We start from the raw sequence: 14,504 nt of genomic DNA on the forward strand, positions 1-14,504 counted from the left end.
AAACATCTCATTTAAGTGGTCAGGAAGTTTTTTATTCTTTGGAGCTGCTGATGAATCAGAAAAACGCTTTCTTTCCACAACGCCGATACTAATGCTGTGTTGAAGCTGCTTTGATATTTGATATTTATTACCTTAATCTTATTTGTGCCTTAGCATTACCGGGTATAATGGCTTCATCTTTGCCTGATGTTAGAAGTTTAAATGCTCTGCTCCTGAACAGTGCTGGGATGCAAGACCACTTCAGGATCCCCAGTGTTGCTGGCATAAACCGAGCAATTATGAAGGGAAAACCCCATTGCCACGGTTGTTGATCTGGTGGATTAAAAATAAGAGAAAGAACGTTGGTCACTGAAAGTTAAAAAAAAGAGGATAAGTAGATGATATAATAATAGTGAAACTTAATTGGAAGAAACTCTGAAGGTAGGAGAAATATCAACTCAGAAATGTAGAGATCTTTTGGCATTCGGATTAACTTTGATTCTAGTTCAAATGACAACTGAGAGCATATGAGCAAGATGCCATGTTTTATATCACTAACTAAAGTGGTCTTAAGCCAGAACCTGTCTGATATTCCGTGTTTGCTTTCAGCAAAGTGCCTCCATTAATGCTTTGACTACAGCAAAGCCACCAATCCTCTCCATCTTACAAGTACATCTCTTTCTTAATGCAAACACTAGGGAATGTTGGTCTTTGAGTGACTGGTTTACCATACATTGAGAAAAGTATTTCTTTCTTTCTTTTATCTTTCTTTCTTTTTTTTTTTTTTTTCTTTTTTAATGAACCGTTTGCTGTCAAAACCCCAAAATTGTCACAATTAAGACCACACAGTTGGCTTCTCTGTGGAATTCAATCTTCAAGCAAGTAGCATGAATACAGAAAGTTACAGAGAAGGCTACATGCGTATGCACCAGCGATTTTGTTTATTAGGCTCTAATGTAGCAATCATTATCAAAGAAGTTGAGGTTCATGCAGATTTTACACTTGTTGCTCAGGCAAGCATTATCTCCCATTTTCACAGAGAAAACTGTGTTTATGTGGTGGAGAGTAACTTACCAACATCCAAATGTTAGGAAGAGAACCAAGGTCCTTGGTGTGCCATGACAGCAGCAAGTCTGTTCTTTCTGTCAAGGGCTGTTCTAGTGCTTTTGAGCTGGATATCTGCTTTTTCCTCTTGATTTCTTGGCTGTGGGCAAGACGAGGGCAGGGCAGTCCACAGGAGTGTCTAGTTCCAGCTTTGGATCTCGAAGCCGCCCTCATAAAGCTTCACAGTTTTCACAGTTTCAAGCATTTATTTCAGAGCTATTTGTATGTACACAATGAAACCTGAACACCTACCACCCGAGTCCTTGAACTGTATCCAATCTTCTTAGTGGTCTAGTCATCTTTCCATGGTAAATACACTAGATACAGCGTGATCACTATTACAGTAGCTTCAGCCAATGCCACGTGGAAAATATGTCATGGTATTGAGAAGGACAGTGTTTAGCTTCAGCAGGAAACATTTCTGGAAGCGACATTTAATTCTAGCTAAGAGAATATTATGAGCCTATGCTTCAAGTGGAAAAAAGCACCTGTAATCAGGTCCTAAAACTAGAATTTCACACTTAAGTGTCTACATGCTAATTCATACAGGCACCTGAACAAACAGCCTCATAGCAAACATCTACAATGGACAGAGAATATGAGAAAGAAGGAGAAATTTTTTTCAGTTCAGTACTCACATTTAGTTTCGCTATTCAAGTGGCCATGGCAAATTTCTATCCCTCTCCTTGTCCTGAGCGACCCCTAAGCTCAGAAGTTCTCCAAGTTTTTTTGGTTTGCCAAGGAGACCTCACAAGAGGCTCGACTCCCACAGGACAGAGGGCCATATTTTGGGTGTATCTTCATCTTGCACCTCTGCACTGCTCCACCCAAGCATGGAGGCATCCCACACTGCTCCTTGCAAGAGCTCTTGGTGCTGCTACAGCATGCTCAGGTGCATGCTTCAGAATGGCTAGACTTGTCAGGGAAGAAGAGCTACTGAGTCATCTAGGTAACTGCCAACAAAGGAGTTTTACCCACAGCAGTTGTGTTTGCAGCGCAAGCAGTTCTGCTCAGACACTCTGAGCAAGAGCGGGGATTCAGATGAAAGACTTCTGATTTGAAATTCTTGTAGAATTCCTCCCTATTGCTGTGAATGCGGCCTGTTTCAACTTATCTGGTAAATACTTTTGTCGTAGTGACTAATGACTTGCCAGAAGGAAAGGAAAAAAAAAAGACATACAAAATGGAGCAGTGTTTGGGGGAAGGTAGCCATGCTCTGCCCTTCCGGTTTCCTTACAGGCAAACTATGATGGCTCTCCTTTGTGAAGAAGCTCTTTGAAACTTCACATTCAAAATCTGACATTTTCTTTACAGTATTGTTTATACACGGTCATCTGGAAACAGTCTAAAGCTTTATTTGTGCCCAAGAAAAATAAGACAAGCTTTATTTTAAAATGCATCTTTTGATCAAGAACACAACCAGTATCATTAGTAGAAAAGAAAACAAAGTTCTGCTCTGAGTTTTTTCCTGAAAAGAAAACAGATCATATTCATAGCAGTCCATGAATGAAAGTACAAAGCTTTCCCAGGTAGATTCTTCAAGGTCCTTGCAGAGGATGTAGCTACTACAGAGCTAAACATTGAGACACAAAGAGACTTGCCAAGGTGGCAACAAGATCTAACTCTTTTGCAAGCCAGTCCACTGAGCAGTCTGCTGCGCTCTGCCTCACCTGCTTGAGGAGGAGCAAAGGAAATAAATGTTTCCCTGTGTCAAATCCAGCAGTTAAATTCTGTTCACTCTATTCTCTGGACATTATGTATGACTCATTACAAAGGTCTAGGGGGTTATCCAGAAGATGTGTGCATCCATATGGAGTCACTGCTTATATCTTTGCAGGGCTGCATGGCCCATGGTCCTTTTGGAAATGCAAACTTGCACTGTGGTTTTGCTACTATTATTTTTTTTTAATATGTCTCTTTTTTTTTCCCTCACAGGTTTCACAGCAATAATTGAGCCCCTTTGGTTTGTCTCTGAGGAGAGGGAACTCAATAACTGGTAATTACTTTGCCTACTATTTAATGAAATTCAAGGAGCACGGTAACATCCATAATCTCACTCTTTTAGCTTGTTAAGCCCCAGTTCTGCGTGTCTCGAAGTGTTAATATTCAGACATAAATGGAAAAAGGTTAAAAGGATTCAATGAATTTGTGACAAATGTGCCCTTTGTATATATGAATTCTGAGTCATTTCTACTGGACATGGTGCATTGGTTAATCTTGCTATGAATACCAGAATTACCTCCTTGTTAGCAGGACCCATTGCTGTTATTACTGTAGCCCAGAGGAAAGGGCGCAGACTTAGGTGCTAGGAGACTTCGTTTCTCATCACATCACTGCTGCTATCCTGACATTTGTCCTAAGACTAATTCCTGCATTTCTTTATCCCTGTGTTTCCTTCCCCAAGTTGTGCTGCCTTGAGTATCTGGAAGTGAAGCTGGGGGCAGAGAACTCCCCATACATTCAGCATCAGGTACAAGGAAGCCTTATCTCAGTTGAGTATTTTAGTCATAATGAAGTAGCAATAAATGCCAACCAGTTATAAGTTAACCAAAAAGAAATTACGTCTGAAATTGATGAATATACTCAAAATTGAACATATTCTATGGAAATTTTAAACCAGCTTTAACAACTGAAGTTTTGGCAGTCTTGATTTATCTGTGAAGGAGGTGCCACATTCTGCAACAGCTTCTTCTACATCTTAAATATGAAAGCCTTTAATAAATTTGTATTGAACAAAAGCCAACACAGCTGATCCCATGCCTTTTCAATTTTACCTCCCTTCAAGTTGTCCTGCTTTCATATCATCACTTTCCATGCACTGTGTGTTTTTGTGCTGAAAATTAAAACTCAGAGGGAGAAGTTATCATGAGGAAAGATTGAGAGGTGATCCCAGGTAATCAGGAGTGAAACCATATGAGTTCTGCAGCTGTATTGAGGGAAAGAGAGCGAGCAATAAGAAAAGCAAGAACGCAGAGAGTGGGGTAGAAGAGAGGCAGCATTTTATTTATTAAGTGCCATCAATGCTTAAGGCATAAGGCAGAAATTCCTGAACCAAGTAATTCATAGTTTAAGTGTTAAATTGTACTTTTAAGTGGAAAAAGCCCACACTGAGGCCAAGAAATCACTTACCAAGATTTCTCAGAATGTTTTCCAGGCACACTGGGGTCTGCCTTCTTCCCACCACTCTGGTGGGAAAGGAGGGTGCCTCAATAAATCACATCTCCCATAGAAGCCGGTGTCACCTGCACAGATATCCTCCATTCCTATGCTGATTCGTGCTTCACCACCAGAGCTTCGTCTCTGCTGCACTGCACACTCAAAAAAGAGCCATCAGTAAGCAAAATGAGGTAGGGCAGGGCACAGCCAGTCTAGTGAAGGAGTAAAGCCATGATGCCAAACCCCCTGATGAAAAGGACCATGGCTGGTTGGAAGCAAATAATGTTAACAAAAGGACTATTAAAGACTTCCCAGAATTTGTGGTGGCTAATCTGTCCCCTGTTCAGCTGAATGTGTCATGTCATCACTCACCTTTTCATCACAAGATACCCCCTATTTCCTGCTATATTGACCCTTGAGCATTATCACATCTATGGAGTTTCGTTGTGTTTATATGCCCATAGCCTGTAGTTTGCTCTCTGTTGGCTGGAGCTCAGGTATCTATGGCTAATTACAATAGTATGTATCTTACTTAATGCAGGGTAAAGACCTTCAGCCACTTGACCTTTCATGATTCCATTCTAGAGTGTGTGGATATCAACACTCTAAAAACTAAAAACAGCTCTAAAAACAGCAACTTGTGGGATGAGAAAAAAGAGTAAGAAATACCCTAGGTCCCAATCCACCCCACAGAGGCACAGCTTTGCTGTGAAGGACATAGTGCATGCAGTAGGCTGCTCTGCAACAGCACCTTGGCATCTACAATAAAAGAAAAAGAATCAAACATTAACAACAACAAACAGGGGAAGAGTTATGGTAATTCTAATTAAGGTGCCAGGGTGGAAACACATCATGGAAAATCCTCTGAAGCATTCCAGTTGTCATCCTTGACTGTGGAGCCTATGTGGGGCATACAACCTGAGCCTCTCCCTCTCTCCTTGCTGAGAATTTTCTTATGCTTTTTGTTATTGCACCTGTGTTTGTAATGAAAATCTGACTTTTGTCATCATCTAAAAGCACTATCATGCATTTCAAACAGAGAGAGAAAAGAAAAATGTGAACAAGTAAGCTGAGAAAGCTGCAGAAATGTAGTGAGTGCTCCAGACAGAGCTCTTAGAAGATTGTTCTCCTACCACAAAATGCAGATAAAATCTATCTGAGGACAACCAGCTTTGGCCTAATATAACCCCTACATTTAGAGTAAGGCTCAGAAAGAAATATGCAGCTTTGCAGGCAGAGAGAGGTATAAGGCACCCAACCTAGAACGGGCTATTAAGCTAAAAAAGCTGCTGATTGGAGGTGTTTGGTTTTTCTAACCATATTTTTCATGCCAGAAAATGTAAGACTTTTAAAAGAATTATTTCAAAAAATATCAAGGTTATAATGTCTACCATGCCAGAGTATGAAACAAAAAGAAAATGAGAATTTGCTTCTGGTTTACAGCTGTTGTCCCAATAGCTGTATGTGCACCAATGAAGTCTTACAATGGTCCAGAGAGACTCACAGGCCAAGCCACAAGTACTTCAGGCTCCAGAAATGAACAAGAGAGAAGAGAAATCAGTCCCGCTGGAACTGTGTTAAAAAAAAAAAAAAGAAAGAAAAAAGAAACCTCTTTAGCTCAGTTTGAAACCAAGTAGACTACTAACAATCTTATGATACCAAAAACATTGATTTCCCACCCCCAAACCATGACACGAAAGATATACGCACTAGATGTTTTTATTTGCATTCTACAAGCCCCAGCGTTCACACGCACAATCTTCTCGCTACAATCACCAGTGCTCAGAATTTTAATTTCTCACACAAGCTGAGATTGCCATGTCATTTAGTGACTCTGGGCACTGAGCTTTGAAAAATATATTTTTTACAGGATTTCTATCAAGTAGCGAAAGATGGAAGTAACGCAGTGAGGGGCGACAAGGGGCAGGGGAAACGGAGTGAAGCAGAAGTGTGCAGTGAGACTGGGGGCAGCCTTGCCTAATCCTAGGTGCAGAGGATCTGCCCCAGGGGCTCTGCAAGGAGGCAGTAAATGCCCTAAACTCCAGCCCCAGCCCTGTGCTGCTGTGCTGAGGCGCTCCGTCTGCAATTCCTTCGGGAAATCCCATTGAGATTTTTGGCCAAGGCTTCGGAACAACTGGAGAGGAAACTTCAGCAAGCCCTCCTCCGCCTGTTTGGAAAGCACTTCACAAGTTTATGCTGTGCTGACTGAACACTTCTGCAATGCAAATACGAGCCCTTGGACTCCTCGCTTAGTGTCACGGCCGCTGAGGCCTCCATAAGGGCTGCCGGTGACAGAGCTGGGAGCAAGGAGGGCCTGCCCAGCTGAGGGCAAGGTCTGATCCCAGGTCTGATTTTGGGGCCATTCCCCCATTCTGTGGATGCAGCTTGCAGCAGTTTCCTGACGGGTAGAAGGAATCTGTTGTTTTCTCTCAAGAGAGTTACTAATCTTTTCAGCTACATAAATACACTTCTATCATTGTCTGAGTAAATTGCCTTGGAAAACTGTTTCTTCAGGAAAAAGCTGAAATTTCTTAAAAGGAAAATGGCACGATATTTTTCATAATTATTCCTGTCCTTTTTTTTTTCTCCTACCATTGTTTATGGTAAAATCTTGATAGTTATGAACTAGCATATAACTGACATTATTCTATGACTCTATGATTATTGCATCTGCTTAAGGATCTGAGCTCACCAAAACCCAAGCAAAAAGAGAGTCTGGTGCACCTCAGTCCCCTTTGCTCCTCTCGGACAGATTTATCCCCAGGTCACTGCCTGCCTGCACCCACTTGTTATTTCATCATGACTGTCGCATGGTGAAAGTAGAGCGCTGAGAAGAAAAGGCTCACACAGCCCCGCCATCTGCGCTGCTCACATCCAACCTTTGCAGATTCCAGCTCAGCGAGGTGTTTATCCGAACGCCTGCTTATGCAATAGTCTGCATTCATTCAAACAGCAGGGTTTGCTCTGGCAGGAGGAGAGATGAGGCAGTGTCTGACCAACACGGATGTTCAGTGATCAGAAGCTCTCAGCGCTTTATTGAAGTGAGGGCAGGGATCTGCTCTGTTTTACGCACACCATTAGGTGCTTGCATGAAGCTCCACTGGCGTTACTGGATTTAATAACTTTCAATACTTGAAACCAGGCAGCCTTTTGAGACATTTCTCTTGTAAAAAATAAGGGAACTATGTAACATGCACTATCTAGTTGTAATTTCCAAACAAACCCTCACTGTGATCTCACCAGGAGGTCTGCAAGGGAAATGTAGGCAAACCCAGAGGACGTGTGCAGAGATGCCTCAGAGCGTTAGTAGAAACTGCCTTTACACCACAGAAAAATATTTGGTCAGAAAAGAGCCCATGCCTAAGCAGAGGACACTGGGGAAACTGCAGGCAAGTCCCTGCCTTACTCAAATCATTAATTCTAGGATCTGGACTCACACCTGAGGAGTAATGAGGGCATTCAATGAAGACAGTGAATCCATGCAATTTGGATCCATTCTCCAAGGATATATTTATTACAGGCTAATAACATCCGAATTCACATGGAATATCCCTACATTTAGTTGCAGTTACTGTAACAGTGGAAGAGGTTGCAATCATTTTTTTCATCTGATTCTAAAATTACCTGCCCAAACAGCACTTTTCATACCAGATCCCATCCACATCCAGAGGGCCACACTATCCCTGATAGGGTCATATATCTGCAGAACTGCAGCCAGATGTGAAGATGCCTATCAGACTGTGGGCCTGCTTATGCTGCAGCCCCGGACGTTTTGTCACTAGCCCTGGGATCACTTACCCTGCTGAAATCCAAGCTTCTGGCAGAAACACTCTGGCACAATATCAGCCTTCCTTTGTCTAATTTTTTGGAGGCTCAAATCTTCTGTTACAAAGAAAAGCTCAGCCATATAATCTTCTAGAGGCTTAAGAATCAGAAATAAGATCAAATACAGGCCCTGTTTCCTAGATCTCATGATTATCCTGGGGATCTCAGCACTGGATTTCCAATGCCTGGGACTGTGATGCCAACTGAGGGATTCCCAGCACCACCAAAGCACACTTCCCCAGGTGTCAGCGCAGCAGGTTTGGCCTGAAGCCAGTGACTTACTCATCTCACAGATCACTGGAAACGTTTCAGAGGGGACTGCACCTACTTATGATCCTTTTTTTTCACCTTTATAATCTTATTTCTTTGTTTCAGTACTTTTTTTACCTTGTAGTTTCAAATCTCACATAAAGCTGTCACCAAGCCATTTTGAACAAGCCGTGGAGTAGCAGCAGCAGAGCACACAGCGTACCACAACAGACATGCTCAGTTCACTCCAGCAGCCTCTGAGCACAGGGGTCTCACATCATCACAAGTATTTCTACTGCCTAGGCCTGTTGCTGAGCGTTTTGGCCACTGTGCAAGAGAGCAAAGTGCTCCGATGTGCACTGTTCCTGCAGGAGGACAGAGCCCCATCCCTCAGCAGCATGGGCACGGTGGGCAAGACCAGTGAAAGGCAGCACAAGATTCAGCCCTCCTGGCTTTCTTCCAAAAAAAACACTTGCAGAGAAACCTGGAATTACATGTAAGTAAAGTTGCCTTTTTGATATTACCACGTAATTTCCACTTCTGGCAAAGAGGTTTGTGCCCGGGCTAATTTGGACGCATTTTCCTGCACCGCGTTGGCACCGCAGTGTCGTTTCGATAGAAGTCACATTCATGGGGAGAGGCACGGCTGCCTGCTCGCCTCTCCTCTGCCCAACAGGCTGCTTGTTGAGCCTCTCGAAAGGCTGCGCAGACAGATAAACATGCTACACATGAAGTACATTAGGTGGAGGTGAAATACAGATGATTATATTTAAGGGCTTACAATAGTCGTTAAGAGCTTCTAACCACAGGCCCTGGCAGGGCTGGGTCTGGGCTCGCAGTGCATGTCTTGGCTGCATCCTCAACTGACTTTCTTTTTCTCCCCCTTGAAACAGTGCCAATCTTGTCAGTCTGGTGGCAATGAGAAAAAAAGATCGACCCTGTTAATAGGATTATAAGATTTGGGGAATATAATGTTGTTGCAGATCATTTATTTTGAAAGCTGATTTCGTTTTAGTGAAAACAAGCTCGGCCCTGCACGCTGGGGGTTTGCAGCCTTTATGCCAAACGCAATCATTGCTGGTTTGAAAGATGTGATTGCTTTTTAATGTGGAAATTTCACAAGGTTACAAAAGAGGAAAAAATTAAACTCCTTTCTTATAACAAAGTCACTCTGGGATATGAGCTACAATGCCCTGACAATGTCCAGATACTCTGACCACATTACACATCAGAAAGGTGGATGAGTGTGATTTACACCATTTCGCAATTGGTTTTTTTTCATGCAGCTGAAAAAGCCTCACAGTTCTGAGCAAAAATAAAAACAGTGCTTTGTAAAATGCATTCAGAATTGCACAAACACAGCCCAGGGGTCAAGGAAGTAGAGGGTGGATGAGGATAGAGTACAGAGGGATAAATAAGAGGATAACACGATCTCCCGCTTCGTGCCCAACAGTTTGGGTCACCCACTTGGCATAGTGAAAGCTAAGCTCACCCTTAGTGCTACAGACCATCTTTATATTTGTCAGACATCAGCATAAAAAAAACAATCATCAGCATCCGTGGCCTTTTCAATAGCAATCTCCCAGAGGGCTTAAATATATTCTAGCAATAATGGCTAAGCCCCACTTTTCTGGGTGTTAGAAGATGTTCTGTCACCATCTCAGAAGAACCATTGTTGTGACAAAAGCCTCATGGCACAGCCTGGACGGGGCTTAGCGGGAAAACAGGCACTAGCAGGAATGTCCCAGTCAGAGGAATTCATCAGGAGGCACCGAAAAGAATGAATTTTTCCAGAGCACTCTTAAAATAGCAATGAAGGGGGGGGACGAGGCTGGCCTTTTTTGGGTACAGAGGTGGCAAGGATTTGCAGGCTATCTTCTCCTTTGTATTGAAGATGCTGCTTTTGATCTGCAGCACAGGGACGGCTCTCCCCGAAGGCAGGGCGAGGGAGGGGTAAGGCTGCGGGGAAGCACAAAGGATGGAGCTGAAGCACTGCCTCGCAGCCTTGGATTGAAATGACATGTGCGCCGCGGAACCTTTTTCTTTTCAAAGCAATTTGCTATCATTATACTGCCCGTGCATTTCCAATACATGTCAGCCTGTTCTCTTTTAACTTGGCGGGAGGGGAAGGTGCTTTTATTGCAGGGCTCCTTGCAGAAGCTCGCCAGACATTGCTATTATTACATCTGCCGGGCACAGCACAGAATGATGCATGTTCATTAAAGGAATAGGGTTAGAGTAGAGCAAATTCGTTCAGTTCTTGTCAGAGACAGTTTTAGTGGGCTTTGAGATTTTTGTATACACAAGTACTCTGGATTTAACAAATAGAATGGACTCTAACCCTGTAACTTCAGTTCAGCTTCTGACTGGTGTCACTGAAATCATTTAGTATTGTTTGCCTGGATTCCGACAGTGGCGAAAATCCAGGAAGCTGCTAGGACATTATTAATTTCATAAAGTTGCAAATTGCAAGGTTTCTATTAACTCTTCATATTAGTATTTCTCTTCTGTTTTAACACATACACTCCTCCAGATACTATTTTACAGTGTGTGGTCGTATATCTGATGTTCTCTCATCCCCATGCCAAGAGATGGAGCTCATAATCTCTGTGTGTGCCTGGGCTTAGCACGGATAGGCAGCCCGCAGAGATGAAGTTAGGCTCTGTGTCTGCATTTCCAGCTATTAGTACCAGGAAAACTATGCAGAGCAGAACAATGTAATTTGGATTCCTCATCTACTTAATCCTGGTTTTGGTTCAGCCCCAGACTGAACTCTTCCTCCACACTTTTTTCCTTCTGTTCTTGTAGTGGGAAGTTAGTTGCTGGAAGGGCATTTTTGGTGGGAACGTGGCCAACCTCTGGCTGGAGAGCTTTTGAGTCATGATTCCTAACGAGATAGAGAGAATTTGCAAATTCTTCACTTTCTCTGTAGAATGGTGAACATGCCATCAGTCACCTCTCCAAGATGGCTACGGCCGCGGGAGAGCAGAGAAGTCCCATCCACTCACACCCACGACCAGAAATCAGAACAAAACACCAGAAGACTACACAGGGGCTACACAATGCAAATTCTTGATGCTATCCTGAAAAACGTAGTGAAGGAGTTGGCTCCCAAAAAATTAGGAACAAAAGCATAATGCTAATTGATGCCTCAGGGAATATGGGCTGCAGGATGGTAGCGATGCCAGCAATGCCTCCCTCTGCAACTACAGCCTCACAAAGCACTTGGTAAGGACTTTTGCAGCCAAACCTAGAATTGAGCTTGGGACATGAGGTTCATTTGGTCTCCTGCAGGAGTGCAGAACCATGGGGAGCCCATCCATTGCTTTGCACAGGAGCCCAACTAACAAAGCAAAAGGCACAGCTTAAGATGGGACCGCTGCATGCAGGTTTCCTCCTGGTATGACAGGCTATTGCAGTCCTAATGGCAGGCTGCTGGACTAGAAGCAGCCTTTCATTGAGTTTGTCTTACTGAGAGGAAAAACTGCTTTGTGTAATAACTTTATGGTAAATGTTGGCAAAAGATTTGCACTGCATACTGAAAGAGAGACATTTCTGACCACAGCTCATGAACCACATTTATTTACTCTGGCATTTGTCCATTATTTGTTCATAGGCTTTCTGTCTCTGCTAAATGTGTTCCAATTTTGGGAGCTAAATCGTTGCCAGTAGTTTCCAGGACATTCCGCTAGGCTAAGCAAAATTGCCCTAAGCAGTTGTCAGAAACCACTGGAGTAGTATTTTAAATGCAGAGTATTTGAAGAAAATAAAAGATACTGAGCGTCCTATCTGTCTGGATCCTGGATCTTGTGTGTTGTAAAAAGTTAGAAAACAGAAGCAGAGGACTTAAAGCAGTGCATGCCTTTCTTGAGCCATTTTCCATCATCTAATGAAACAACCTGATTCTAGAAGGAGGTCAGTAATTTTTAATATGCATATTTATCAGCAGCTCTCCAGACAGGAGTCATGCCCAGCCTTCAGCCTGGAAAATCCTAGTTATTTATGTCTTACTAAAAATGTATTACAAAATACAGGAGGAAAGCCGTGACTGTTAAAACTGACACTCAATTGCTATCAGATGGCCTTACAAAAGTGGATGTTTATAGCTTAGGCAGGATAATCACTTGAGAATTATCTTTCTGGAACAGCTCCCGGATTCATCTGCTCACTGTCCTGTACTTGAGAGGGTTCACAGTAACCAGAGGCATTACTTGCTCTGTCCACAGGCTAATGAAGATGTCCAAATAATCCCTAAGATGCTGAATGACCAATCTGAAGTATGAGCTTCCTTATTTTTCTCTATTACCATGACCGCATACAAACTTATTGTCCAAATGAAAGCTCATCTTCTTTGGACAGGGAAGAATTTGTGGCTGGAGCTTTCCCTTGGGGAAGCCAAGGGTCTGGCAGCAGCAGGAACATCCAAGGGGAGGGAGGCTCACCTTCCTGTGCTGCCGTGTTTGCTGCCTCCCACTTTCATCGCATCCACTCTTTGCTGTGTAGAAGAGATGTATGCTGACTCTTTCTTCTGCTTCTATCAGTAGATAGAACCATTACTAACCATTTCAAAGAGAAACAGTCCCAGCTTTCCAATTTCTCCACTAGTGAGTCAGAGCCATTTCTGAGCTCATCCCCAAACCCCTCTGCTTCTGCAGACAGAACCAGTCCCACAGTGCAGTGCCAGGGAAGCTGTGCTATCGATTTACATAACGGCATCCTGCTATCTTGTTCTTTATGCACCCTGATGTTTCATCCTAGGTTTTAATCTACAGCTTTACATTAACAGGGCATCCTCAGTGAGCTGCCAGATCAGATTTCTAGGACTGTCTTCTACAGCAGTATTTAAATTTAGGGGTCTTTGGGTGAGAAAAGAAAAAAAGTGTTGGTTTGGGGATCTTTTACTTTTTTTTTTCTTTCTTTTCAATATTTATATAGAATATTTTATCAACACTGAATTCCAGCTGTCTTTCCATCACTCATTAGTTTATTTGTAACCATGTGAATATCCTCAAAATGCTCTTCACAAAGAGTGAAAAAATAACGCTATGTCCTCTGCTTAATTTTCATCAGACTGCCCGCTTGTACAGTAGGCACAGTAGTAACAGTAATACAGTAATAGTAGTATAGTAGGTAGTGGCACTGATCCTAGTCAGTGGAGCATCTCAATGCTAAACCTTTCACTTTGTCAAAAGCTGGCCATTTAATCCCTGTGTGAGTAATTGTTTATTCACTAGGTATAAAGAGTACTTTGCTTCCCGTGTTCGAGCCAGTGTTTGATTGATGGAAAGATTCAGCTTAACTTGCACGATGGTTTGTTTTTTCCCAGCTCTGCGTGTGCATGTTGTCAGGGGCTGGAAGCATGGTGCCCAGTTTGCCTCTGCCCACAGCCATGGCCATGGGCAAATAATGAGAGAGATTAGAGAGGTAAACAAATCTATGCCAAACCTTATCTGCTCAAATATTCCTGATCCATTGCCATTTTAATGTACTTGCCCTTTGATGAATTTAATGGTAGCAGACAGGATTCGTGCTGGTCCATAAATTCCAGATCATCCTTGCTTTTTTAGATTCTGGTAGTGTAAGCATTATCCCAATGCTTTAAATATTATACATACTCTCTTCTACATTTTTTTCTATTCCTATCATTAATAAGGAATTCAATTTTTTTTTCTATCACTTGGCAGCAGTAGGTTTATAGTGCCTGGTAATTTACTGGTTTTTCATTTACCAGTTTCCTCCAGTGATACCTTTGTTTCACATTCTGTGTCATTATCCCTAAGACAGAAGAGAACTGATAACTTTCTAAAACCTCATCTAATTAAAATCTTTCTGCACTCACCCGAGTCCAAGCAGTGTTTTGATTCAAGTATCTGATATATTCAAATAAAACATTCTTATTCATTCTTCTTATTGAGATATTCAGCTACTTGGGCCTTTAAAAAGCGATCTTGACTTCCTAATTTTCCTCTTGCCGGTTCTCTGCTAAAAGGCAGCACTATTATCATTCACTTGTACATTAGAGTCTATTTTCCAACAAAAAAAAATAGAAGGACTACAGTGGGAAAGCAACGGCATCTGGAAAAATCAAACAGTGTGAATTAATACATTCTTTGCGGGCTAGGGGAAGCAATGGAGTCAAGGAAGGCCTTTGGATGCTGTGTTTTACAATACCTCTGGAGGCCCAAGCCCCA

Source organism: Lagopus muta, chromosome 7, assembly GCF_023343835.1.
Source record: "Lagopus muta isolate bLagMut1 chromosome 7, bLagMut1 primary, whole genome shotgun sequence".
In the NCBI taxonomy this organism is placed as follows: domain Eukaryota; kingdom Metazoa; phylum Chordata; class Aves; order Galliformes; family Phasianidae; genus Lagopus; species Lagopus muta.